The sequence below is a fragment of the Eulemur rufifrons genome, chromosome 10 (genome assembly GCF_041146395.1).
Source record: "Eulemur rufifrons isolate Redbay chromosome 10, OSU_ERuf_1, whole genome shotgun sequence".
NCBI lineage: Eukaryota > Metazoa > Chordata > Mammalia > Primates > Lemuridae > Eulemur > Eulemur rufifrons.
Window position 1 is genome coordinate 17,479,087 of NC_090992.1, and position 25,936 is coordinate 17,505,022.

The window sequence follows — 25,936 nt, forward strand, 5'->3', positions numbered from 1 at the left end:
AGGCATGCCTGCAGCAGCAGGGTAAGATCACCCTGGGAGGGAGGCAAGGAATCCGTGTTCCGGTCCCAACTTGGCCACTCACTCAACAGTGACCTGAGCAAGTCACCTTCCTTCTCCAGGCTTCTGTTTCTGCATCTCTGAGGGTTTGCAGGAAAGGGCTGTAAGGCCAAGTCTTGCTTCCTGACTTGGACTCCGGCCCTCTCTGGCTTCTCTACCTGTAACTTACTTGCCCACCCCACATCCAATCTGTATTCCTGGCTCTCGCCCATGTTTGTCATGCCCACTTGCCCTTTGGAAAGCTGGCTTATTGCAACATCTAGGATAGCAGATGTTCCGTCCCTGTGAGTTTGGCCAACGAGCAGTATTTATTTGCCTCTTGAGCTGATTCCCAAATGCCTGCGCCCATGGCTGCCCTTCCCTAGACAAGTCAGGCCAAACCGACCTTTCAGCAATAACTGCTGTCTAAGTCCCCGTCTTCCGGGGAGTGAAGTGGTGGTAATCACCAAGTCTTGCTGGCTAAATCAAACAAACAAATCACCCAACTAAACTAACAACGGCTCGTCAAGGCTGGAAATACACACAGGTATCACAAACCATTTGTCAAGTATTTTAGCCAGTGTGGGGAGCCAGCAATCTAGGCCTATGAGACTCAGCCTGAGGGCCCCCAACCCCAGTCACTGTGGTTTCTTCCCATTGCTGCCTACAATATATATCCTAATAATACCACCACCACCGCCCCTGTCTGTTTCCCACCTGCTCCCGATTCTGGAAGCCCAGGAGGCTCTGCTCCAGACCCTGCCTAGAGACTGGAAAACTAATACACAATGGGACAGGAAGGGAGATGACTGGGATGGGTCTTGGATTTCTGATCCAGGGCTCCCAAGTCACAGAAAACTGCCCTCTCTTGTCCCATACGCTCTCCTTCTCTCTAAAACCCACTCTAGATTCAACTTAGAGAGAAATGGGGAAGAACAGACACTGAAAGAGCACCTGGCAGAGAGGACCTGGTGTGTTCCCGCACCACGCACACCCAGGGTCTGGCAGGCTGTGGAAAGCATCTGTCCATTGAATGAATGGAGAACCCCAAAGCTGCTGTTGGCAATTTACTGCTGCACTGTAGGAGATTACTGGGTCCATGAGGGTGAGGCCAGAGGTACGCCATATGCAACGGACTACACACTACCAAATAAGGATTCAAAAGCATCACTTATTAGCTGTGTGAGTTAGGCAACTTACTCTACCTCTCTGAGCCTTAGTATTTTTATCTGTAAAATGGAGATAAACAAGAACTCTCCAGGCTGTCGGGTGGTTAAATAAAGTCATGTCTGTGAGTGCATTTAGCACAGGTGCTGGTACGAATGAGCACTCAAAAAACATCAGTTATTCTTAGCTCCATTTACCAGAAGGGGAAACTGAGGCTAAGAAAGACTAAATAACATTCTCAGTGTCAACAATAAAGCTGGGATTTCAGGTGAGGTGGTCTGTTTCCAGGGTTCCTGCCGTGAGCTACTAGGTTTTCTTGAAAGCTGACATCGTCAACGTATCTCCTAAGCCCCGTGGAAAATCACGAGCCACCCCTTTGGAGTAAAAGGAGGGAAATGGGTAAAACACAGGTGATGGAGACTTTCTGCAGCTCAGGATGCCCTTCATTCGGGAGTACCCGCTCCCGACAATCTGGAGAAAGTTTCCGCAAAGCCATCTGCGGCCTGCCAACCACGACCCCCACGCTCTGCCCAGATGCCAGAAACAAAAGGCTGCTTCCCTCAGTGCCTTCCTTGCCCAGAGTTCTCCAAGTGCTGTGCTCCCTCTCCCTCGTGGAGAATGAAGACCTTGATCAAGAGCCAAGTCTCCCCCAACATCATCTTATGTGAGAAATCTGTGAAACGGTCTCCGAGGAAAAGCTCCACACACAGGTCTGCCCTCCACGGTGAGTTACTCTCTTACTGATGACAAATAAATCTGTGAGGGGACAGGAATGCTCCAGCCACCAGGCTCGTTTGTCTCCCTGCTCTGAGGAGCCCCACCTGCCAGCGGAGACACTAATTTGATACAGACATCGTCTCTGGACAGCTCCCCTGAATCTATGTGCAGATCATCAGCTTCCAAAATCTCTCCTTGGGGATTAAAGAAATGAGTTTAATCCATGGCGCATCCAAGCAACAGAATGCTATGTCTAGCACAGTGGTGCTCAATACATGTTTGTGGAATGGGTGAATAATGCAATGCATATGTAGGAACAAAAAAATGATGTAGTGTTCTATATTTTGCTAACATGGGAGGATGTTCTGAATATACTGTGAAAAAAACAACATTGTTGAAAGGTAAAAGCTACAGGATACTGTTTTGCCTAAAACATGTGAGAGAGAGAGAAAGAGAGAAAGTGTGTGTGTGTGTGTTTGTGTGTGAAGAGAAATTGGAAAGATATACAGCAAAATGTTATTTGGGTATAGGGATTTCAAGGTAATTATAATTTTTTTCTTTTCTTTTTTTTAAACTGATTTCTCCATAATTTCATGTATTAATTATACTTAAAATATTTAATAATGGCTAACTCTAGGCCTAGAAAGCAAGTTATGTCTACTATCTCCCCTCTCTGGGTAGCAAGTGCTCTTACTCCATTTTACAAATAAGAAAACACGCTTGACATCACGTAGTTAGTAAACACCAAATGTAACCTGACGCTCCACCACTGGGTTTCTAAACCTGAGCTCTGCTAGTAAAAATTCCCAAGACCAAGTGAGTCTCAGAATGATCCTGAACCCAGAGCAAGCTGCACTAGATGGTGAAACTGGACCAGAGGGACATCTGAAGCAGGCACGAGGCCCCGGAACTTCAGCACATTGGGACCTTCCGTTATCTATGTCTTGGTGCAAAGATGTTCAATAGACCTGGAAAATCCATGGCTGCATAATGAAAACGCGATTAAATGTTTCAAAGTCAGCAAAGTCATCAATACAAATGATTTCACTGAGCTCTCTGGGTGTGAGGATAGGGATGGGTGTAGGAGGACAGGACTGAAATACCAAAAATGCATCACTTTTCCGGAAAGCCATGAACTCCACTGATTTCTTCCAGCCTTGCACACTGAGAAGTCAGAGCCCACATAAGTTTGTTAGCTCCAAGCATCAGTGAGGTGACAGACATGTGGATATCCTACCAGGGCTGAGATGCTGATCTCCACCTGCATGGAACACAGACACTGGTCCCCACAGGGATGAAGGACAGTGAGGTGAGAGGACCCAAAGCTAGAAGGGGAAGGCAAGAAGAGGCTTTGGGTTTGATACTCGGGCTCCCCTTCGAAGCAATCACTGGGAGGCAAAGCTCCCAGAGCTCTTCCATGGGAAAGAGGGAAGCTTCTATGAGAAGGCTCTGCAACTTACAAGCAATCTGGACAGCAAGATTCTCTCTGGAACAAATGCCAAGGGGGAGATGAATTATTCAGTGTGTGGAGACGTGTCATTCAGAGAATCAGGATTTGAAGAGGAGTGTTTTTGGCTGCACAAGGATTTAAACACACACACACACACACACATTCACTCTTCCTGCCAGTAAGAGAGGAATTGTCCGTTAAACCAGTCCCCCTGGGAAACTCTGGGTGCTTCTCTGGCCTGCAACGTTTCACCTTGGGCAAGTGCCAAAAATGTGAGCTGGGAAGAGATGTCTGCTTTCAGATGTGGCCAGGACTTGGGGGCCTGCCTGGAACTCCCAGCCCCCACCCTCAGAAGCAGCGAGATTCACCCCCACTCAGCCTGGCCCGGTTGGTCCCTGCCTCCAGCCTCCATGTCCTGAGCTACCAAAAATCCCAATTGTGAAATCAAATGACCCAGATGCTGGAGGGGCGCGAGGGAGGGAGGAGAGAGTGCCAGGCAAGAACGGGTTCTGCCTCTTCTTAATTACAAAGCTGACGGAGCACAACATTCCTGAATGTTTCCCAACAGGCCCTTCTAGAAGAAGGGCCAGATATGTCTCCCGGGAGACAGGTAGGTTCTGCCAGGAGCACCCTGCAAAGAGCACACGGGCACACCTGTTGGGGAAAGCTGCCTCGGGGGCTGGAAGCCCCCAAAAGATGCCTTCTCAGGGGCAACCACCAAGTGTGCGGCTGCTTTGCTGTGGGCCCGTGGGCGAGGCTGCGCGGACACGCAGCCACCGTGGGCATTCCGTATTCAGATAGTGTGTCTTTTCTAAGGAGGCGGCTCCGAGGAGCAGAAAGCCTTTTGCCAAGCTGAACGCTGGGTGGTGATTCTCTTGGGACTGAAGAATGTGTAACCTATCTTTCATGTTCCCAGTGCCTCCCGAGCAAGCCCGGGCTTCCCACAGCAACCTCTTTATCACCGTCCAGCGGGATGCTGGCCCCGCTCCCTCCCAGGGCTGACTGGGCGGGATCACTTTCTAAAGGGCCCTCCAGACTCCCAGCCAAGAACTGTCCAAACCTTCAGCGAACCTCTCCTCCCCGGCCAGGCACAATGGCCAGGCCACTTCCTCCTGCCCAGGGCTGTTTCACACGCATAGTTCCCATAGCTTAGATTTCACAACTCCTGATAACACCATTTCTAAGCAGCCCCTTCACCTTTCTGGCACCTGGGAAGCTGGAGTGAGCAGGAAGAAAAGGACAATGTTTGAAGTTCTTCTTTCATTTGGTTAGGTTCAGGCACCTCTATTCATTGTCTAACCAGTCTAAGGATGATAGAAACAGCCATCTTGTAAGTTTGTTAGGAGGGGGAGATGCACCCCAACCAGAAGCAGCAAGTCAGAGAGACTCAGGAGATTCAGAAAAGACAGCAGGGGGCTAGGGTCAAGAGTAGAGGCAGGTGGGCCATCAAATGGGAGCCTGGCTGAGAAGGTGGTGTTTAAGGGGAGACAGGTGGCAGGAAGCAGCTGGCTGTGCGAAGATCTGGGGGCAAGGCAACAGAGCAGCAAGTACAAAGGCACTGGGGCACGGCGATGTTGGTGAGTTCAAGGAACAGAAAAGAAGGTTGGCACGGCTGGAGTGGAGTCCCCCTGGTGAGGGATGAGTGATGGGGAGGAGGCGGAGACCTGGCTTTGGGGCCTGTGGGGCCCCTGGTATGGACTTTGGATTGCACTCCTCTGAGCGCCTCCCCTGTGCCAAGCTGCGGAGGGTGACCTGGAGAAGCTCCCTGCCTCCCTGTCTGTTCTCCTTTTACGCTCATTGCAATCAACCCACCAAGTAACAACAGTTTACCACGTGGGCGCGGCAGCCCGTGCTAGGCACAGGGAGGGCTCAGACATTGCAGAAGCCTTGTTTCTGCCTTCAGCAGCAGAGGGTCTGACGAGCCAGACAAGGCTTCCTTACACTTCAAACAGGCAGCAGTCATGCCCACAACAGCCCGAGACAGCGTATGTGGCTTGTGAACCACAGATGATGAGAGGATGCAGGGGTATTTAACGAGGTGCTCAGTCAGCAGTGTAGACGGAAAGGCCACGGGGCTGGGAGCGGGAGAGACTGCAGCAACGGGGTGCAGTCAGGGAAGGCTGGAGAAGGGAGGAGCGCAGGGAGCAGGGGGGAGAGCAGCGGTCAGCTTCCCGGTTAATGAAGAGGCAGGATAGATATGACTCGCAAAGGCTCAGGGATCGGATGCTGGGCTGAACCCTAGGCCCCGCGTCCTCCAAAGCTATGGGTGTGTTACGTAACCTCCTCAAGGGGAGTTTCCTTGTCTGTGAAACTAACGAGGAGTCCGAATCTCGGAAGGGTGCGGTGGGGATGAAACGAGAGGACCCCTGTAAAGCGCCCAGCACGGGCCTGGCACGTCAGCAGCGCCCCCCGCCGCACCCCCCACAGACGCGAGCTGTTAACGCGATCGCTGGAGAGACCTCTGTGCGCCCTGAGAGTCACGTCCCCCTTCCTCGTAAACCCACCATGTTCGCCATCACCACCACGTCTTCGCCCCATGATACACGCGGTGGTAGCGAAACTCACAGGCTCTCGAGTCGGCGGTCTGGGTTCCAACGCAGGCACTGCCACTCACGGCTCTGCTTCCGGGGCCGTGAACTCTAACCTCTCTGACTCCGCCTCCTCGTCTCTACCCCGGGGATGCTCAGAGCCACCACCCCGCTGAAAGGAGCTGTGCTGAGCACACGGCACCCAGGGCTCCACCAATACTGGCTTTTATGATGAGTTAGATTTTTATACTCCTATTTTCGTGATGGGGAAACTGAGGCAAAATATTTGTCCTGGCTTGCACAGCTAGAAAGCCTTGCACCGCATTTCATTGCCTCCTTTCCTGGAGGAGGTGAGACTGCATAAGCTCTCTCTTCTTAGAAATTTAAACTGGAGAAGGTAGGAGCTGGCAGCTGAATTGGATTTGGTTCTCAAAATCTGCTCTCTGAAGGAGGAATTTACACCTGGAATTCCCCAGTTCTCCTTTCTCTTAAACGCTCCCCTCCCCTCCCTCTCATTCTCCACTGTCGAAACACCTGTCTCAACCTCCTTGCTTCCAGCCTTTGCTGGTTTATCCTGAAGCTTCCTTGGCCTAGTCACTCCCATTCCTGGAATTCTTCCATGGGGAAAAGAAAAGGAGGGAGAGCTGGAGGAAAGATTCCAGGCTGCTCCCAGCCCCACCCCAAACCCTCCCTGCCTTCAGACTGGGGCCCCACAAACCACTGGCTCACCTCCCCCTGCCAAATCCTGGGTGCTGTCCTCACTCTGCCCCTGCTGAGTTCTTGGGGTCACACACCTGCCACACCTACGCCCTTGGGCCATTCCCCTTGTCACCTCTGTGGACTGTGCCTATTCACTTGAGATTTCTCCCAGCGCACTAAGAATTTGTGTGACTATTCCTGTATCACCTGCTGGAATTTAAGGACACAGTTCTGGGAGCCAGATCATGGATTAGAGTAGGTACGGGCAGCTGACCGCCTGGGGGTCAAATTCAGCCTTCAGACAAGTTTGCTGATCTACTACAGTGCTATATTTAAAAAATGGAATTGGCCTGCCTTTGGGGGCAGGCACTCTCTTGCTGTACTCAGTCCCCGTTGCTCTCTAACGTGTTATTCCTGACTCTTTAACAGGAGGCAGTGCAGAGCAGTGGTCCAGAGTACAGACTCCCTGGGTTCGAATCCAGTCTCTGCCATTTTCTAGCTGTGTGACCTTGGGCAAGTTATTTAAACTCTCTGTGGCTTACTTTTCACACGTGCAAAACAGGAAAAATAGTAACACATTTATTGAGCATTCACTCTGCACTGCTAACTGTTCCAAGCACTCTATATACACATATTTACTCACCTGGCCTTTGTAATAACTCTTTCAGGTAGGCACCATTCAGACATGGCCCACAGTGCTCTTTGAAGATTAAATGAAATAATGTGTGAAAAAGCACTTGAGTACACAGTGAGCGCCTGATAAATGCGAGTGATTCATTATTTACCCTGCAGTCCAAATGAGGCCCCTGATGTAGAGATATTAAAGAATATTAAAAGGAATCTGACAAATCAATCCCCTTGCTTTACTGATGAGGAAACTGAGGCATGGAGAGAAAAGACTGGCCTAGAGCCACCCAAGAACCCAGTGGCAGGGCTGAGGCTAAAACCTGAGGACCGACCATAGCCCTATATCACACTGTTAACACCAAGACAGCAAGTCAGCCTGGTGCTGGGTTTGGCTCCATCTGAAATCCAACAAGTGTCTGAACAGCCTCCAAGAAACAGTTACTGACAGCATTTTCCCCGGGATAACTAACCCTATTATGCTGGAAGAAGAATTACCACTGGGTGAGAACCAAGATGGAACTATGAAGCTCCCATTCATGGAGAGACAAGGGTGAGAGATGGGCCCTTCGTTTTGCTTGTTACCTCCGTGGAGGGTAATTTCCTAAAAGCCCAACACCAGGGCAGGATGGAGCCCTTGGTGTACCTGCTTGTCCCTTACCCAGCTCAACCCCAGCTTCATCCTCATTCCTGAGTTAGGAGTTAGGTGACAGAAGTTCCATGCTCTAAAGAAAAGGCCAACAGGACCAGACAGATTTCCCAGTTCAATACTTCCTAGTTGTGTGATCTTAGCTCCTTCCTGCCCAAACTCTCAGCCTCAGTTTCCCAACAGGTCAAGAAAGTCATAGGTCAAAGCAGTCAAGAAAACCTGCCTCCCAGGGTTCTTGCAGAGATTAAATGAACTAGTACATGAGAACGACTCAACACGGCACCTGGCATGTGGCACCAGGCTGGCCTTCTGCCCTCCTCCTTTCTGTATTTGGGACTCTGAGGACACTCAACCCCCAGCTTTATTCCTTCCCATCCCACAAGCTGGGTTTCCAAGGGCTCTCTGCCCAGGTGCCTCCTCGGCAACAAGAGCAGAGGCAGCAGTCCACCCTGTCCTGGAATTCAGCCATTCCAGAATCTTCTGTGCCTTGAGGTCTTGCCCTCACCACAGAGCCTGAGTAGCTGGTCCTTCTAGAAATGGAATGAGCCTGTGAAACCTTCTCTGGGATCTGTCTGACTTAGAGCCCTCCCCTGACAGCATGGTTTAGGCAGAGCACCAGAAGGGGAGCTGTGAGACCTGGGTTGGAATCCTGTCGCTGCCCTTGGGCAGGCACCTCCCCTTTCCGGGCCTCAGCTTCCCACCTGCAAAGCGAGGCAGCAGGACGATAATGTCTCCAAGGCCCCCTCTGCAGCATTAGCTTCCATAAGTCTAATATCTGGCTCACCTGTCCCGAAGGTCAAAGGCATCTTCCACTTAAGTACTAGGGACTGGACCATATGCTGAACATAAAACCAATCATTTCCTTTATCCTCACAATACTTCTTTGAGGCAGGTACCACCACCCCTGTTTAACCTATAGGAAACTGATGTTTAATAGTAATAGAAATAATAATAATAAAAGCAAAATTTCATTATTTGCAAAATGCCAGACACTGTCCAAGGTCCCTTACATAGACTCCATTTCACTAATTCTAAGATGCACATTTTTAAACACATTCAGCATCTCTGAAATTGTGATGTATGTTACCACTGCTGACATCTTACAACCACTGTCAGCCAGGCTGCAGTCCTGACACAGCTGCCACTGCCTGTGTGTGCACAGATATCAAAGGCACTAGCATTGTGACTGCTGAAATGGGTGTCACAGGCTTGGGATAAAGTCCCAGAGACAAGAGTAGAGCACTTTTAACCCCTAGGAATGAGTAGCTGGGGAGAGGTGTGGAGGAGGCAGTGAACAGACCTGTTTAGCAGCATTCCAAAAGGAGCAGGCTGGCTTCAGAGCCCAGCAGCAAAAGCTTTGTGTTTCTTTATGGGTCCTTATAACAAGGCTGCAAGACTAACACTCTTTAGGGTGCCAAAGGACAATATTAAAAGCATAGACATCAATAACTCAGTTGAAAAGAGACTCCAAAGAACTGGATTCTGAATGGGAGGATATTTTAGGAACACCAGAGTTTTATTTTGCTTATTTTTTTTTTTTTTTTTTTTTTTTTTTTGTTGAGACAGAGTCTCACTGTTGCCCAGGCTAGAGTGAGTGCCGTGGCGTCAGCTTAGCTCACAGCAACCTCAAACTCCTGAGCTCAAGCGATCCTACTGCCTCAGCCTCCCGAGTAGCTGGGACTACAGGCATGCGCCACTATGCCGGGCTAATTTTTTCTATATAGATTTTTAGGTGTCCATATAATGTCTTTCTATTTTTAGTAGAGACGGGGTCTCGCTCAGGCTGGTCTCGAACTCCTGACCCTGAGCAATCCACCAGCCTCGGCCTCCCAGAGTGCTAGGATTACAGGCGTGAGCCACCGCGCCCGGCCTATTTTGCTTATTTTTTATATGCATAAAAGTGATATGTGAGTAAGAAAAAATCTAAGTTTGAAAGATTTATTTCAACAAATATGAAATAGACATCCTAGTTAATTAAAACACATTGGGTCATCATTCAATTGGTACCATTTTCCCTTTCTCATGGCACATAAGATAATGGTGCTTCTTAAAATCAATTTTTTATTTATTTGTAATAACCCAAATGTCCCTCAATAGGAAAATGGACAAATGTGGTATATTCACACCACGGAATACTACTCAGGACTAAAAGGGAACAAACTATTAACACGTGCAACAATGTAGGTGAATCTCAGACACATATTAGGTAAGAGAAACAGGGAAAGAGGAGACTATACTCTATGATTCCATTTATGTAAAATTCTAGAAGATACAAGCTAACCAACCTACAGGGACAGAAAGCAGACCACGGGTTGCCTGGGGATGAGGGTAGAGGAGGGAGGGAGAGAAGGCTTACAAGGGGAGTTTTGGAGGAGACAGGAATGTTTGTTATTCTGATTATAAGGATGGGTTCATACATGCATTATATGTATGTTAAAAGTCATCAAATTGCACCCTTTAAATATAATACAAACAGTTTAGTGGACTTCAGTAATTCTTCAATAAAGTTGTAAAAAAAAAAAAGGAAAACTTCATATGCAGTGTAATATATTAACTTGTTTAAAATAATTTTGTAAGTACTGTTATTAGCACCATTTTACAGATGTGCAAACTGAGGCACAGAGGTTAACCAATTCAACCAAGGACACTCAGCTAGTTGAAAGGCAAATCCAACTGGCTTCAGTTCTCGGCGGTACCACTGAGTGATTGTACCTTCTTCTCCCTGGGCTGCTAGTCTCCCGTCTCCACTGTGGGAAGATGACACAGTGATTGCTAAGGGATCTTTCAGTACTGAGTTTCCATGCCTGTGTCCCAGGGACTTGCCCAGGTTCACGCAGCCACAGACGAGTGGATCCCGGGCACTAAGGCTGCCTGACGCCTCACCTAGTTCTCCTTGCCCATACTCACTCAAGTCTCTGAACACACCTCCTGGCATTTCCTTACTGTACAGGGCAGGTCGTTCCTCTAGGACCACTGAGCTGTGCATTGACATTGGAAGCGTCCTGCCAGAGTTCCAGGGAGATAAGACGCTGGTCTCCTGGGTGGCCCACCCAGGTAGGTGGGGCCTTCCTGACCCCTGTCCTAGATGCTGCACCTGGTATTTCTGGAAAGCCCAAACCAGCACAGCCCAGCCACATGCAAGGACCTGAAGTCTGTAGACTCCCCGAGTGTTTGCTGATTGCATCATGGTGGGCAGACTGATCCAGCCAGAAGCTCGCCTTGTCTGTCCATCCAACTGCTACTTCTTTGTTTCTCAAGACCACGGAGGCCTACAGTGACTGATTACAAAGGAACTCTGCACAAGAGTTGAAAAGAAAATGATTTTCAACTCTGAAAAGTATGACTTTCTTTATGAGTTTATTTTTCTCCCATCATTTCTTTTTAAAGAAGACTATAAATAGCAAGTTGTTCCCTGAAGGGAAGCCCTACCTGCAAGTCAACATGAAACACCAAAGTGTTCTGAGCTGAAGGCGGCTGGATTAAAGTCAGCAGCGAAACAAATATGCAATTAAAACAGCTATTTTGGGAAGCCCTGGAAAGAGGCAGATACAATATGAATTATTCATTCACACTGCTAGGATGACTTCTGGGCATTGTCCTCCTAGCCTCTGCTCTCTTTCTCTTGTTCATTCAGCCGCTCAAGCACAGAAAGGGAACACAATACCCTGGCTCCTGTGGGTGTGTGCACACACACACACACACACACACGCGCGCGCGCACACACACAGAGGCCAGGTTGCCACTCCAGATGGTGAACCACATGGAAAAGAAACCCACAGGTTGGCAGACGCTTTCGGCTCCGGTGCCAGGGGAGAATGTACGAATCTCCAATTGGCCCTAGAAAAGCGTGTGTGTGTGTGTGTGTGTGTGTGTAACAAAGACAAAGACAGTATCTTAGTATCCTATTAATAGCTGTAACCTCAGCATCTTCTATGAGTGGGCACCCAGTGAATGTTCACTGAATGAATAAATGAACTCACAAAAGAACAAAGAAAGAAATATTTCATTGGAATTCTCGGCAAGGTTCACAGCTAGGCCCTCTACCTTCCAAGTTTTGCTTGTCCCAACAAAGAGGAATCTGTGATTGAAGGGACACTTTAGGGTCCTCAAAGTGCTTTAGGATTCCTGACCTTATTAGATTCTCCAATCACTGCCACGATGGCAGCATCATGCTCGTCATCATTACTCCCCCGTCTTACAGACACGCAAACGGACACTCAGAGACCTTCCCACCTGACCAGGCTGGCAGGTCCCGGTTGGGCCAGGATTATTGGACATGGGCCACCTGAGCCCTGGCCCACTGCCCGATCCCCTCCACCATGAACTATCTCCATGGGCCGCCCCCTGGCTCCCCGCTAGTAACTGGAGAAGTACGGCAACAGCCAATTCTCCCTCCCCTGGGAATGGGGAACCCACTGGGGAGACAACAGAGTCTCCGACTCCGGTTTCTTTTTCATTAGTATAATCATCATCTCACAGAAGCAGACTCTCTTTGGCATGTGCATTCTGCAACCCTCGGATAGCTCCGCTTCCCTGGGGGAAGGAGGTAATGCCCGAGGACAGAAAGGATCCTTGTGGATTGTCTGTAAGTTTCAGTTATTTGGGAGGCAAGGTTGACTCCATCACCACATGTGACTCCCAGATCAGAGCAGGGTGTGGGCTGCAGAGTTCTCCCAGCTCAGCTGCCCTGGAAGACCCTTGCCCAGCACTGATGTACTGTGGCTTCTCTCCCACGGACACCAACACACAGGAGCCCAGAGGTCAGGGGATTGGCAAAGGCGGTGCAGCCACAGGTACCCCGGTTCCCAGCCGCGAGAGCCTGGCCGGACCCTTTGCCTCTGTGGGCCTCCTGCAGCTTGTGCCCAGGCATAGAGCAGGGCTCAGGAAGCGTGCGCTCCTTTGCTTCCTTCTACTTTCTCTCCAGAATAAAGCCTTCCAATAAACGTGCTCTTCAGCCATGTATCCAATTAGCAGATACCGTGTGGCAAGACTTCACAGTGGGAAAAAGCATATTTGGGTGTAACGCCAGCTCATGACCCACGACTTCCCTTGTTGCTCACTCCCCACGCCCTACATGGATGGGGAACTGATCCCCGAGCTCCGAGCTTTTGCAGGCCACGGCCCAGACTTTCACCTGGTGGATTTCTGGAAGCCCCTAGATTGTTCCCAGTTCTTCCCATCATGATCCCCAAGGGAATCGTTGACATCTCTCGCTCCCTGGCTCCCTCTATCTCCCCCGACCCACCTCAGCCCTTCCCTCTCTGCCTGGCTCCCTCCCAGCCCCGCCCCACGTTGCTGCCCCCCTCCTCCCTTCTCCAGCTGTTTCCTCTCTCTGTTCTTCTGCCCATCCTCTCTGTTCACTCCCTGGCCCTGCTCCCCATACAAACAATAACAACGTGTAAGTCCGATCTTGTCACTCTCTTTCTTCAACCCCTTCAAGGTCTTCCCACCAAAAGCAGACGAAATCACACTCCTTGTGGGCCCACGCAGGGCCTCTGTGACCAAGCCCCTGCCTGCCTCTCCAGCCTCTTTACCTCAATTCCCAGAGCACAGCAGCTTCTGCCCACAAGGGCCCCTCTGCCCCGGATGCTGGCACCTGTCCCTGTCCACACACCTGCCCACTTTTGCACGGCTGGCTCCTACTGTCTTTCAGGTCCCTGCTGAAATGCCATTTTCAAGAGTCCTTCCTGGCAGCCCTACCTGAGCGTACCCCATTGCTTTCTGCCACTGTATTTGTTTGTGGACATGTTGCCTGCCTGTCTGTCCCACTCAAACGGAGCTGTGCCCACACAGGCCACCGCTGTCTAAGATCAAACACAGGGCTTGGCACTGAATCAGTTGATGCTGCCTCGTATCTGCTGAATGAATGAGAGTAGAGAACTGGTGGGCATCCCTTCCTCTCCAAGGGAAAAGATTTGGGGGTTTTTGGTCTTTTTTCCCCCCCTTGTCTCCCTAAAATAAAAGCCCTGAGCCCAACACCTATGTAGGCAGCACTAGACTCCTATAAAGACTTCCAGGGACACAAGGTGCACAGGGACACAAGGCCACGGACCTGGAGCTCAGTCCTCCCCACATACCCCATGGCAAACTGGAAACCACCAAAGAACAAGCCCAGAGAACCTTCCCTGGGAAGACTGGAATGACAGAACCAAAACAGGTCCACAAAGGAGGAACTCCCCAATGGAGTGGGTGTCCAGAAACCTTTTTCCAGAGACTGCCTAAAGTCAGAGCCTAGAATTGGGTTCATGACAAACACTTAGGGGTCTCACAAGCTTCAGGAATATTCATTTTTGTACCTAGGACAGTGCTGGTGCTAGGCACAGCCCCAAAAAGGTGGAATGGAGGAACGAAAGAATTTTCTTAAAGCAAGCTAAGATATATTTGAAAAATTTATCCAGATAGTTTAAATGTTGCTTTCCCTTAGAGAAAATGCAAGCCAATAAGAAAGAAATGTCTGGTCCAGTGTATCAATATTAAAAAACAAAAGATGAAAATCATTCATTTTGGGAAGAGCCTAAGCTAATTACCAAGTATCTTTTGCGTAGCTCCTATTTGCCCAGAACCAAGTTCTATCTATGAGCTTAAAACCAGCTGGAAATAAATACCCAAATGTATTCATTCACCCATGACCACATATATGGAGGAATGCAAGCAACAAAGACATCATTCAAGATGAAACTTTCATGAAAGGTGGCACAGGATTCCCAGAAAGGCAAGATCCTTGCATGCTGGACTACTTCCAGGAGGTTCCATTTAGGAAGCAGGAAGTATCTTGGGTCCTGATTTGGCAGTGACCAAGCCAAGTAAATAATGCCATGTATTTAACCTTCACAACTATGCACTATGCACTAGAGGAAACAAAGGCTTTGCCGGGTGCCTGATTGGCCCGGTGGCACACAGTTTTGGAGGAACAGCCCCCATGGTGCAGGTGCAAAGGAGGTCAGGCTCCCTGGGTGTGGGGCGGGGGAAAGGCAGCAACTCTGACTCTCTGGGGTGGTGGACAAGAAGGACGGGCCTTCAGGGGCAGCTGGGCAGAGGCTCGGCAAGACCACAGCAGGCTGATGCCAGGAGCAGGGCTGTGGCATGTTTGCATATTAGCAGCATCTTGTGTATTTACTTAAGAACTTCATATGTAAAGGGCATGAACTGCCTCAGGGTCTGGAAGGATAGCATGAGACTGGACGAAAAGTCTGGAAGGAAGGAGCCAGGACTGTCACGGGTACCTCCAGGGAAGCCCAGGGAGGAGGGAGGAAGGCCTGTGTGGCCTCCTTTTAAAGAATCCAGAAGGCGGAGGTGGGAGGGTGGGAGCACCCTGCAGAGGGGGCTCTGGGAGGGCCTAGGGACAAGAATCACATGGGAAGGGCTGTCCCGGGCCCCTTAAAAGGGCCCAAAATACACAGAAGGGGGTTCAGAGTGGGAAGGAGGCTGCCAGTGGGTGGAAGGAATGTGGGCTCTAGAGCAGACAGGTCTGGGTTCAAATCTGACTTCAGTCAATTACCACGGGAGTAACCTTACCTCTTTAGTAACCAGTAACGGTAGCAATCACAGTTCTTATTTATAGGGCATTACTGTGAGCCAGGCATTGACCTGAGAGTCACCCATGTTAACTCTGCCCAATCCTCACTGTAATCCCCTGAGAAGGTACTATTTTGTAAAATTAACAATTACTATCTGCATTTTAGATGCAAACCGAGGCATGGAGAGATTAAGCCAGTTGCGCAAGGCCCTACGGCTGGAAGGTGGTAGAGCTGGGGTTCGAACCCAGGGCAGGTAGGTTGTGGGTCCTGAGCTCTTAACCACCACGTACCACGCAATTAGTACAGCGGGAACAGCATCAGTACCTTACAGGGCTATTTTGACAATCGGGGGTAAAAAGGGGACAGACAGCTCTGATACCACCTTGGAGCTCAATGAGTGATGCTTGAATAATTACTGGATAAACCCAAAACAAAGCAGAAACCACCCAGGCAAAGGAAGTATTTGCTGCGGGCATACTATGTGGTTTTTACTTCGCAAATGTTATTTGACCACCTGAAATGGATAGCCCATTTTTCAGATGATGAAACCAAGTCTCAACTTGCTTAAAGGAACGTAGTTGGGAAGCCGAAGGGGCCTCAACTGTAAGAACTCCATAAGCATGTGTGGAGGGATGTTTGAAAACGCGTGCTCATTAATGTTTAGCAAGCTCCTGCCCTGTGCCAGGCCTTGTCCCACTGGATGCTCCCAGCCGTCCTGGGAGGTAGGTGCTCGGATTACCTCAGATGAACAGGACAGTGGGTCCTGTGGCTGGTGAAGAGCAGCTCTAAGATCTGAACCCCAACTGGCCCGACTCCAGAGCCTGTGCTCCTTCTACCACGCCAGCTGCCACTGCAGGGTCCCTGCAGAGAATGCAGAGCAAACGTGTGCCCTGGTGGAGAAAATGCAGGGAAGCAGCCAGTTCCTGGGCAGACACCCCATCTCGATTCTCGGTGGAGAGTCTAGCCACCGACATCATGAGGACCTGAGGGTAAACAGGACACCCAGAGTGGGCAGGTGGCAACTGGCAAGGGGGCAGCCTAGCTGCGGCAGGCGTCCTCGCTGTTCTCCAACTCCCCCCCCACCCCAAACCAACCTGTCTTTCCTGTTTCCCCCTTGCCTGGGATGCCCAACGCCCTTCTCTGGAAGTCAAGATCCAGGCCCATGGCAAACACCGTCTTCTCCCTGCAGCCTTCGCCAGGCCAAGGGGAGCGCCTCTTCTGATCTCCCACACCCTGCATCTGCACCCCGCCTGTGGCCACATCCTACCACCTGGCACTTTAATTTGTGTCCCGCTCTTCTCTCTCCTATTACAGTGGAAGCTGCTTCGAGGCAAGGTCTGTGTTGGATTCATTTAAGAATCCCATCAGCATTTTGTGTTTCCTGTGTGTGTACATGATGCCTCTAGGTGGCACACAGGATGACTTTATGGGGTGCACATACTAGGCAGGAACAAGCACTGGCTCTCTTAGTGAGCACACTACTCTCTTTTGAATCCCCTTTCCGCTTTTCAGATTCAATCAAGAGTGGGGCCTCGGTCTGGAGCTACTGTGTCACCTCCAACATTTGCAGGCCCCTTGCTTAGTTAAGGGAGATCAGACTCCAGACTCATAGCCTTCCCACAAGCTATCTAGCAAGGAATTGGTATCATAATTCTGCTTCTGTTGGCAAAAATTGGGAAGAGGGTGCACGAGTGACTGAAGTTTAGGAAGCTGTAATGTAACGCATTGCTTGCAATATCTTAGATGGTCAGTAAACATTTGTTGAGCACGTAGGTGAGCAGAATGAGTGAATGAATGATCATGATAATGACAGGCTCTCCTCCACTTTCTTTCCCTCCTGTCCTGCCCTTGGCTCTTCATTTTGAGGTAGAGAAAAACAGAACATTCTTAGAAGTAGGGAACCAAGGGAGAGTCAGTGCACAAGAGCTCTGACTTCTGTCCAAGTCCCCTCTGGCCGACGCTGGGCAGCCTCCTGGACAGGACCTAGGGACCAGCAGGGGAAGGCGTGGAAGACAGTTGTTCGGCTTTACCACCAAGCACCCATTTCTGCCTCTTTTGGTGACAGCTCTGCAAATATCCTGGGAAAGCCACCTCTCTAAGATTCTCCATCTACGTGCTTTGTGGGGAGTTAATTTCACTCCAGCTCTAAAGGTGGGCAGGTGATACACGCCTGACCACACCCCACTCTATGCCCCTGAACTCCAGCTTCTGGTTCACGGGCAGGCAAGTGACCCAATGTGGGCTACTGAGGGTCAACCTCAGGACTTCTCTCCAAGCTATGAATAAAAGAGATCTCTTTCTGCATTTTTCTTCAGCCCTAAAAGATCATCATGTGCAAACTGAGAATGAAGCCAATACAGCAGCAGAGTCAGGAGATGGAACGAAACGAAGTCCTGATGATATAATTGGAGCTCTGGATCTAACAGCTACTCCTAACAACTATGACTTTTCCAGTGTGTGAACCAATATATTCCTCTAGTATCTAATGTCCCACTTGCCCGAGGGCTTTTCCATGAGATCCCAGAGGAAAGAGCGGGGGCTGGAAGGTGGAGCAGGTGTTTTAGGCAGCAAAGGTGGAGAGAGCTCACATTTGGAGGGCCCAGGAAGACGGCACCCACGTAGATGACCACCCTTTTTGCTGGGCAAAATGTTGAGTGTTACTTTAAGGAAATAAAGGGTTACTAGGGAGCTACTGTTGGTTGTAGAGTTGGGGCTGGTGGAGCTGCCAGTCCAGACCAAATCCTCTAAAAGCTGGAGGACTGGGGAGGCCCCTGCCCCGTGGACTAGAGGCAACCAACCCTGCCCCCAGCCCTGCTCTGCCTTCTGTCAACAAACAGAAGCAAAGGGAAGAGCCAGTCGACGAGGCGGAAGGAAAGTCCATTCCTAAGGGCCCACCACGTGCTGACCAGCAGACCTGGCTGTAGGTCCGAGCTTGGCGTGACCACTTGGTCAGGACCGAGCCCTGCGGAGTGGGGTGCGAGGCAGAAAGCTTTTACAGAGAAGGAAAAAGGGAATTTCTTGAGCCTAATGTCAGAAAACTTTAAAAAACAAACCAGAAAACCTCTCTCCAGCTGTAAGGTAGGGATGCTGTGTACAAAAGGAGCTTTCGGGACACCTGCTCAGCACAGGTGCCCAGGAAGTCCCACCTCTCTGTGGCTGAAGGACCCTGCAGGTCCCTGGGACACAATCGCGGGAACTCAGTACTGAAAGGACTTTTAGAGATCACTGTGTCCAGTCATCTCCCTGTGGAGATGGGGAAACTGAGGCACGGGGCGAGGAAGGGACTTGGCCATAATCACTCAACAACTTGCTCTGCCATTTACCAGCTCTAGAACCTTGGGCATGTTAGGTAACCTTGTTGTGTCTCAGTTTCCTACTCTGTAAAATGGGAACAGTAACAACCTCCACCTGACAGAGCTGTCGGGAGGTTTACAGAACGACGTGTGCACGACACTGGGCGTTACGCCTGGCACACAGAAAGCAGTCGAGGTATGTTAGCTGTGGAATTTTCAGAGTCGGGAACTTTTCCACCAGGAGAGGAACCCCCTTCTTCCCACAGCCCCAAGCAAAGAACCCAGACTGCAGTTCGGGGGCTGGACACCCCCAGCCCCACCCCAACCAAATTCCTTCCAGGCCACCTTCAGCAAGGGCTCCATGAAGGCCCTTTCCTGGGTCGATCGTTTCTTTCTTTGTATTTCTCCAGCGGACCCTGCCCCTTCAACGACTCCCGATCCTTTCCGGATGCGGCCTTTGTATCCTCCTTGGAGAAGTCCTTGTTTGTGATGGCCGTCACCCCCGGCTGGCGATACCGTGCAGCTCCCCTCCGGCCGGCCGAGGTCGAGGTGGGATAAAGGCAGGCCTGTGCTCACGGCCAAGCTCCCACCCCACCCCGGAACTTCTTGCGAGGTGTGCTTCAGTGAAAGGGACAATGACGTGTGGCCCTTCCTTCTGCCAGCAGCTCTTCCCATCCGGCCGTGGATTAAAGGAGCCTGGGTCACTGCCCAGGCGGAATAAAGCCTGCAAACATCCTGGGGACGTGCCCTTCCTTGGCAGGAAAACGGTAGAGAGGGTGAGGGTGACGGCTCGGATCTCCCCCTACCTGCGCTCGTGCACACGCCCATGCACACGCACACGCCCATGCACACGCACACGCGTGGCAGCCTCATCCCTGAGCTCCGGAGTCGGCTCTGCCACTTGCCAGCTGTGTGCCCCGTGCACGTCACTTCTCCTGGTGCCGCATCCCCCCGCCTGTCAGATGGGGCTGACAGTAACATCCATCTCTTTGGGGCTTGGGGGAGTGAAGGAGCTCAAGTATGCCAGGCGTTTGCACAGTGCCTGGATACAGAAGGTGCTCAATACTGTTATCATGGTAGGTATATCTAAGAATTAAATCACTATGTTCTGAGCCACACTCCTCTGACCCTCCAGACCAGGTTAGATCCCAGCTCAATAAGCACACGGCACCTCTGCTTCTCCTTCCCAACTCTTCACGGAAGCTTCCAATCTTAGACAGTGACCTCCACGAGGGCAGGGGACAGCACTGTTTAGGTCACTGCAGTATCCCCAGTGGAGAGGGCACAGAATCATTCTTGGTGCATCAGACTCTTTCTGGACTGACTCTGCTTGACAATGACACTGTAAAACAAAAAAAAAAATCATCCTTTTCCACCCAGGCTAATAAACGAACTAGATCCTCACGCAGACTCCTCTCTGCCTCCTCCAGGGCTCTGCTTGGCACCGAGGGTGACGAATGTGAGGGCTGTGCCCAGGTCACGAGCTCACAGAATGGCAAAAACAGGGTTTCGGCTCCACCTTAGCAGGGGACCCACAAACAGGTCCTAACAGAATAAGCAGGAACGTCACACAACCTTGTCCTCAACACGAGCATCTCAACGAAAGGTCAGAGATGCTGGAGCGACAGCCGGGACCTGGGGCCCAGGATTCCACGCCCCCGTCCAGGCGAGGCCAGCGTGAGCACCGGCAGGCGGACCCCTCAGAGCGTGGTGGGCTGGATGAGCAGCACCCTTTGAGCTGCCTCCCTCCTGGGGTCTGCCCTGGAGGGCGTGTGACCAAAGCCAGTTAAATCAAGTACTCACAGTGTCCCAGGCCCCGGGACACAGTGCCCAGGTACTCCCAAGTCAGCGCAGCTGAACTGGAGGGACCCCAGACTTTGAGGAGGACCCTCGTGACTCAGTGGATTGGGGGCATCGCCAATGGTGGGAGGTGATGTCTGAGGACCCTATCAGGAAAGGAGGGGGAGCCCAGGGGACAAGCTCAGTGTCACGGATTCAGAATGATCTAGGAATTATCCAGGGAAACAATGTCTGCAGAAGACAGAGGGCTGCAGGCATATTTCCTACTCTGTTCAGCTCCTCTAACCCTCAAGAGACCTTCATAACATCTATCGAGTGCCTCAATGACAGAAGGAAGGCATCTGGGGACAGAGTGGAACACAGTGCCTGACACTAACCAAGTGGCTCCTACTCCAATCCACACAGAACCAAACATCCATTGTAGCATTGAAAACTAAGGCATGTCTGGAAATCATTTCTAAACAGCCACCAACTTACAGAACAATCTCACTCCAAGCGCATACCAAACGTGGGCCCTGGGAGGTCCCTGGCTTTTACTTTTTAACTCATTCTAACTAGTTACACAGGTTTCTCAACAATGGCTCACCTGAATTCCTCTGCTCCTGCCTAGCCAAACAGGAGGTATTCAAATGAGTTGTGTATTCTGCATGCATTTATTTGCCGGGCAAGCATTTCAGGCATGCCTGCTAAGTGCATGGTGTGTGCTAAGTATCTCACTACAGTGTTTTTGTACCTGCAAAACACAGATTTCTAGTCTAACTCCAGATCTGCTGACATCGGTCTGCAAGAACCTGCCCTCCCAACACCCTTCTGCTCCCTTTTGACATCAGACACAAGGCACCCAATTACTCTCAGGCAGCAGTGGGCTTCAGATGGCAGGAGAGCCAGGGCTGGGCGTCTGAAAAGCTCTTGTAGGTGCCTTCTAAGCCATCTGATTCTGCTATGAAATGGGGCCAGTCATTTCTCCATGCCCAGCTACTGTTGGAGAGAGCATCTCTCACCACAAAGTCCTTGCATGCTGGCAGTACTCTTACTCCCAAACTTGACATGGTTCTGAGGTGCCTCCTTCCTGCTGTAGACCTTGGACTTGCATGTAGCGTGGCATTGAGTTATGAATTGCCGCTCCATAGGGCCACAGATGAGTAAAAAAATATTGTGGTGAAAACCACAAACAGCACCACTTGGTATTATAATAACAACGATTAACACTCGCTGAGGGTGTGCTACGCTCCTGGAACTAAGCTAAGCTCTTTGCCTGAACTACCTCATTTAATCCTCCTGAAGAACCCCAGGAGTTAGTAAGTAACATCACCCCCTTTATATAAGTGGGGAAACTGAGACTCCAATAATTTCATGATCTTATCAAGGGTCACACAGACTGTACAAGTAGAAGCTCAGATGCAAACCCAGCCGCTCCGACTCCATGGTCTGCTTTCCTAATCACGGGAAACTCAGTAACTGCAGATTTATCATCTTGATCCTTGTACTCAGAAGATCACTTAGCGAAGCAAGAGTCATCAAAATATGAAAACTTACCCCTGAATTGAGCACTTGTAAAATCAGCACTTACACAAATATCACTCCCCCTTTACAATCCCACCAGTGCCAAGCTCAACCCATCAATGTTTCCGGTCACCATTTTTACAGGTTGCTTGGATGTCTTAGCATCAGACAAAGCAATGCAAGCACAACACAAGGTCAATTGAAAGGGAAATAGCTAATATTCTAAAAGAGGCAGGATTTCAGGAAGTTGGTGAAGTGATGTTGAAGAACTACTCAAATCACAACCAAAGACCGTGAGGGGAAAAAAACCACCAATATGAACTAGAGACAAAAGGCCCCTCAAAAGAGAAGGATTTCAATGATAATGAGGGATTAAATGAACCCATTTAGGAAAACCGATGAAGCCCTTTCCAATATTTTGCAAAAATAACCTTCCTTAGCCTGCTGGGAAAGTCAAATGAGAAAACTGTCCCTTTTTTACTATGGTTGTGCAAAATAATTATGCAAAAAATAAATCAACACTTTGTTCAAACTAAGAACAAGGGCATCGTTGCAACTACCACTTAAATTTTGTTAAGTACAAGATAAATACACTTATAATTTTTAGTTTTGTCTTTTGTCATTAAATCTTTGCCCCTCAATATTTACTAGAAATGCTTGGCTTCTATGTTGGGCCATTTCTCTTATTAAATGAAAGCTCTCCTTGGGACAGGGACCTTGTGCACTGCTTTGTCAAGCAGTCCCTGTTTCCTGCTAGGGGCAGCACATTGCTAAGCCCTCAGCTCTGACACCACCACAGAACTTTCCTGTCTGCTGCTTCATCTGCTGCCTGCAAGAACTCCAGGAGTTAGTTCAGGGAACTGTGTGCTATTATTTCAGGCACACACATCTCACTTTGTAGTTTTCGAAGCTCTTACCCCATGGGCCATTCCACCTTGACCCACAGGACAATTCTGTAAGACAAAAGTAACACTCACATTTCACAGATGAGAAAACCGAGGCTGAAATGTACGAAGCATGGCTAAGGCCTCATAACTCACTGCTGAAAGCTTTAGGACCAGAACTCAGGTTTTAACTGTGTAATCTTTCCCCATGGGATATCCAACTCTCTCAACCTTAGGGAAGACAAATGCAAGTTCTGCAGGCTAGTAAACATTTTTTTAGGCTGGTGAATTCTTTTTCAGAGCTATCTGCAAGGCTGCCTTAAAACACCCAAACTTATCTTCTTTCCTTTCACAGATATAGTCCAAAGTCTTTAGGCAAAAAATTTATTTCCACTGCCCTATTACAACTGCTCTCGGTGGAAGATAAGCATCAGAAGAGCTCTAGTCCAAACGCTCAGAATTGACAGGGCTTGCAAGCCACTGTCTGCTGTGCTGCAGGATCGCTTCCTGCGGTTCAGGTGTAGCAGTGTCCTCTAAGGCCTGAGCCAAGGGAGCAGCACATGAATTAGCAAGAAATGTCACCAGTGGAAGTCTCAGTGGAGGTGCTGGGAAAATCAACCTCTGGGAGGCCGGAACCTGAGGACTCAGAAAAAACACCCCTAGAAGCAAAAGTTCAATTCAAAGTATACGTCAGCCAGTCCTCTGCACCAGCTGCGTGTGCTGCCGCTGACAAGCAGTAAGGTGTGGTGGAGGCAGGGGACCTTCTGAAGTCCGGCCCACCCGAGCTGTGTCACCTTGGGCAAGTTATTTCCCCTCTTCGAGGCTCGTTTTTCCTCACCTGGAAAATGGGGTTATCACTTCCACCTGTTGTGAAGAGTACATGAGATAAGGTGGATGCACAGTTAGCACGGGCCTGCCTCACAGCAGCACTCAAAACACCCAGGCTATCAGGAATAAATTCAAGTGCAGGAGCCTGAGCAAGAGCTCTATAAAAAATTTTTAAAAAATAGCTGGGAGCGGTGGCGCACGCCTGTAGTCCCAGCTACTTGGGAGGCTGAGGTAGGAGGATTACTTGAGCCCAGGAGTTTGAGTTTGCTGTGAGCTATGATCACACCACTGCACTCTAGCCTGGGCAACAGAGTGAGACCTTGGCTCAAAAAAAAAAAAAAAAAAATTCAAGTTCAGGGCACATGAAAGCATTTCAGTAAACCTTAGGCCCCTTCATCAAGAAAGTATTTCTGTATCACCCAGAGCAGGAGACTTCATGACCTTCAAAACCAGGACTATAGGTTTGTGCAAACAGAAAAGAGAAGTTGGGAAAATCGGTGGGGGGGGGGGGGGTGCGGTAATCTGTGCAATGGGAATGCATGCACACCCCACACTCTGAGGGCTGGGGTGGTGGTCATAAAATAAGAACTCCAATTTTCTGGGAGCCCAGTCATTCCTTGGAGGGTATAAACAGGAAGGAATTGCTTAACACTGGAATTGGAAACACACTTTGCCCCCTGCCTGGTGCCCAGACACTTGGCAGTGGGCACTTAGATAAGCCCTACTGTCCAAAGGGTGCAAATGCTCAGAAGCCCCACCCCTGTGTCCTTGATCCAGCTACAGTAGGGTCTGTTTTCTGCAGCACTTTCATCCTCTTGTTCCCTGCTCAAGAATTTCCAGTGGCTCCCATTTACGGGTTTCCTTAGCTGGGTCTTCAAAGCTCTTCCTCAACTACCTTTTGGGAGTTCTCTTCCCTTCCACGAACCCCCTCCTCCATACAGCATGGTCTGGTCACGGTGCCCCTCCCCACCTCCATGTCTCACTGTGCGAGTCTCCCTCCACCCCCCAGTGCACCCCGACCACATCAGTGTCTGCCTTTTTAAACCCTACAAAGCCTTCAGGGCCTCCACTAAGTCTGCAGGAATCTCTCTGCTTGAACCCCATCAGCATGAATTCAACCTCATATCTAATGCCACTCACTGCTTCAAACTTCTACACATGCAGCACTGGCTGAGCTGTAAGCTCCTGGGGGACAGGGGTTGTGCATACACCTGTGGGCCACATTCACTCACAGCACCTAACACGGCGACCTGGATCCGGCCAAGTGCCTGCCCGGCTGCCGAGGGCCTGATCTTCGCTCAAAAGCTCAACCTTCCATGGTCTCTCCCCTGTTCAGCTCCATCAGCCCCCAGAACCTACTGCTCTGATCTTTATGTGTTCCCTCTCCCTTCCTCCGCTCCGCACAGTACAGAAACAACCAGGCCAGCTGGACACGAGCTGTGTGGAAGCCTCCCAGTATCCGGAAGGCTTTCATCACTCCCACTCTCCTCCGCCGAAACCTCCCCGTGCCGAGGGTGTAAGTTGCAGTGTCTGAGGAAGCTCTTGGAACCAGGGCCCTGGGCACCACACATGCTGGTGTCTGACACAGGCCGCAGACTTGACTCTGGGCACTGAAGCCCCCTGGCAGGGGGCAGAGGGCAGCAGCGATCACAATTTGCTAACAATGCCTGCTCCTGGCCCACCTGGGGAAACGGGCTGGGCTCAAAAGCTGCTATCAAGAGATAACAGAGCTTTCTTCTGTTGTCCACGGGTGAATCACCAGGTCCTTTTCATGGCTCACGTAAGAAGGGGCCAGGGAAGGACCTGGCTGTCCAAACACCTGGCATGTGTGTATCTGGCGACCAGGACCTCACTTTTCCCCAAATTCATTTTTCATTAGCAAACGACACCTGCACTCCTTTGAACAGGCACGGATATTCTCCCCCATTTGAAAGGCCAGTTACCTGGAGGGAAGGAGATGAAAAATGCCATCCCGGGTTTAGATCTGAAGCATCCAGCCTTTTGATGTTTAAGATGAGAGGTGGGGATGGGAATCTGGGTTTCTCAGACATCAGTAATAGCTGACAGCAACATGTGTTCCTGCCAGGTGCTGGAGCTGGGGAGATTTTTCTCAGCTAGCACTGTCCCCAGGACTCCTATCTCCGGAGCCCTGTGCCTACTGCGGGTGCTAAGTCAATGCTTGGCCTCAGAAGGCTGCATACTACACTGACCCTACCCTCGAGGTCTTGCACCCATTCAAGG

General features: G+C 50.2%; 1 protein-coding gene across 2 annotated transcripts in view; it reads right to left on the minus strand.

Moving 5' to 3' along the window:
• WWC1 (WW and C2 domain containing 1) overlaps positions 1–25,936 on the minus strand; it is a 147,471-nt gene that overhangs the window by 81,992 nt on the left and 39,543 nt on the right. The gene's annotated exons all lie outside the window — the stretch shown is intronic.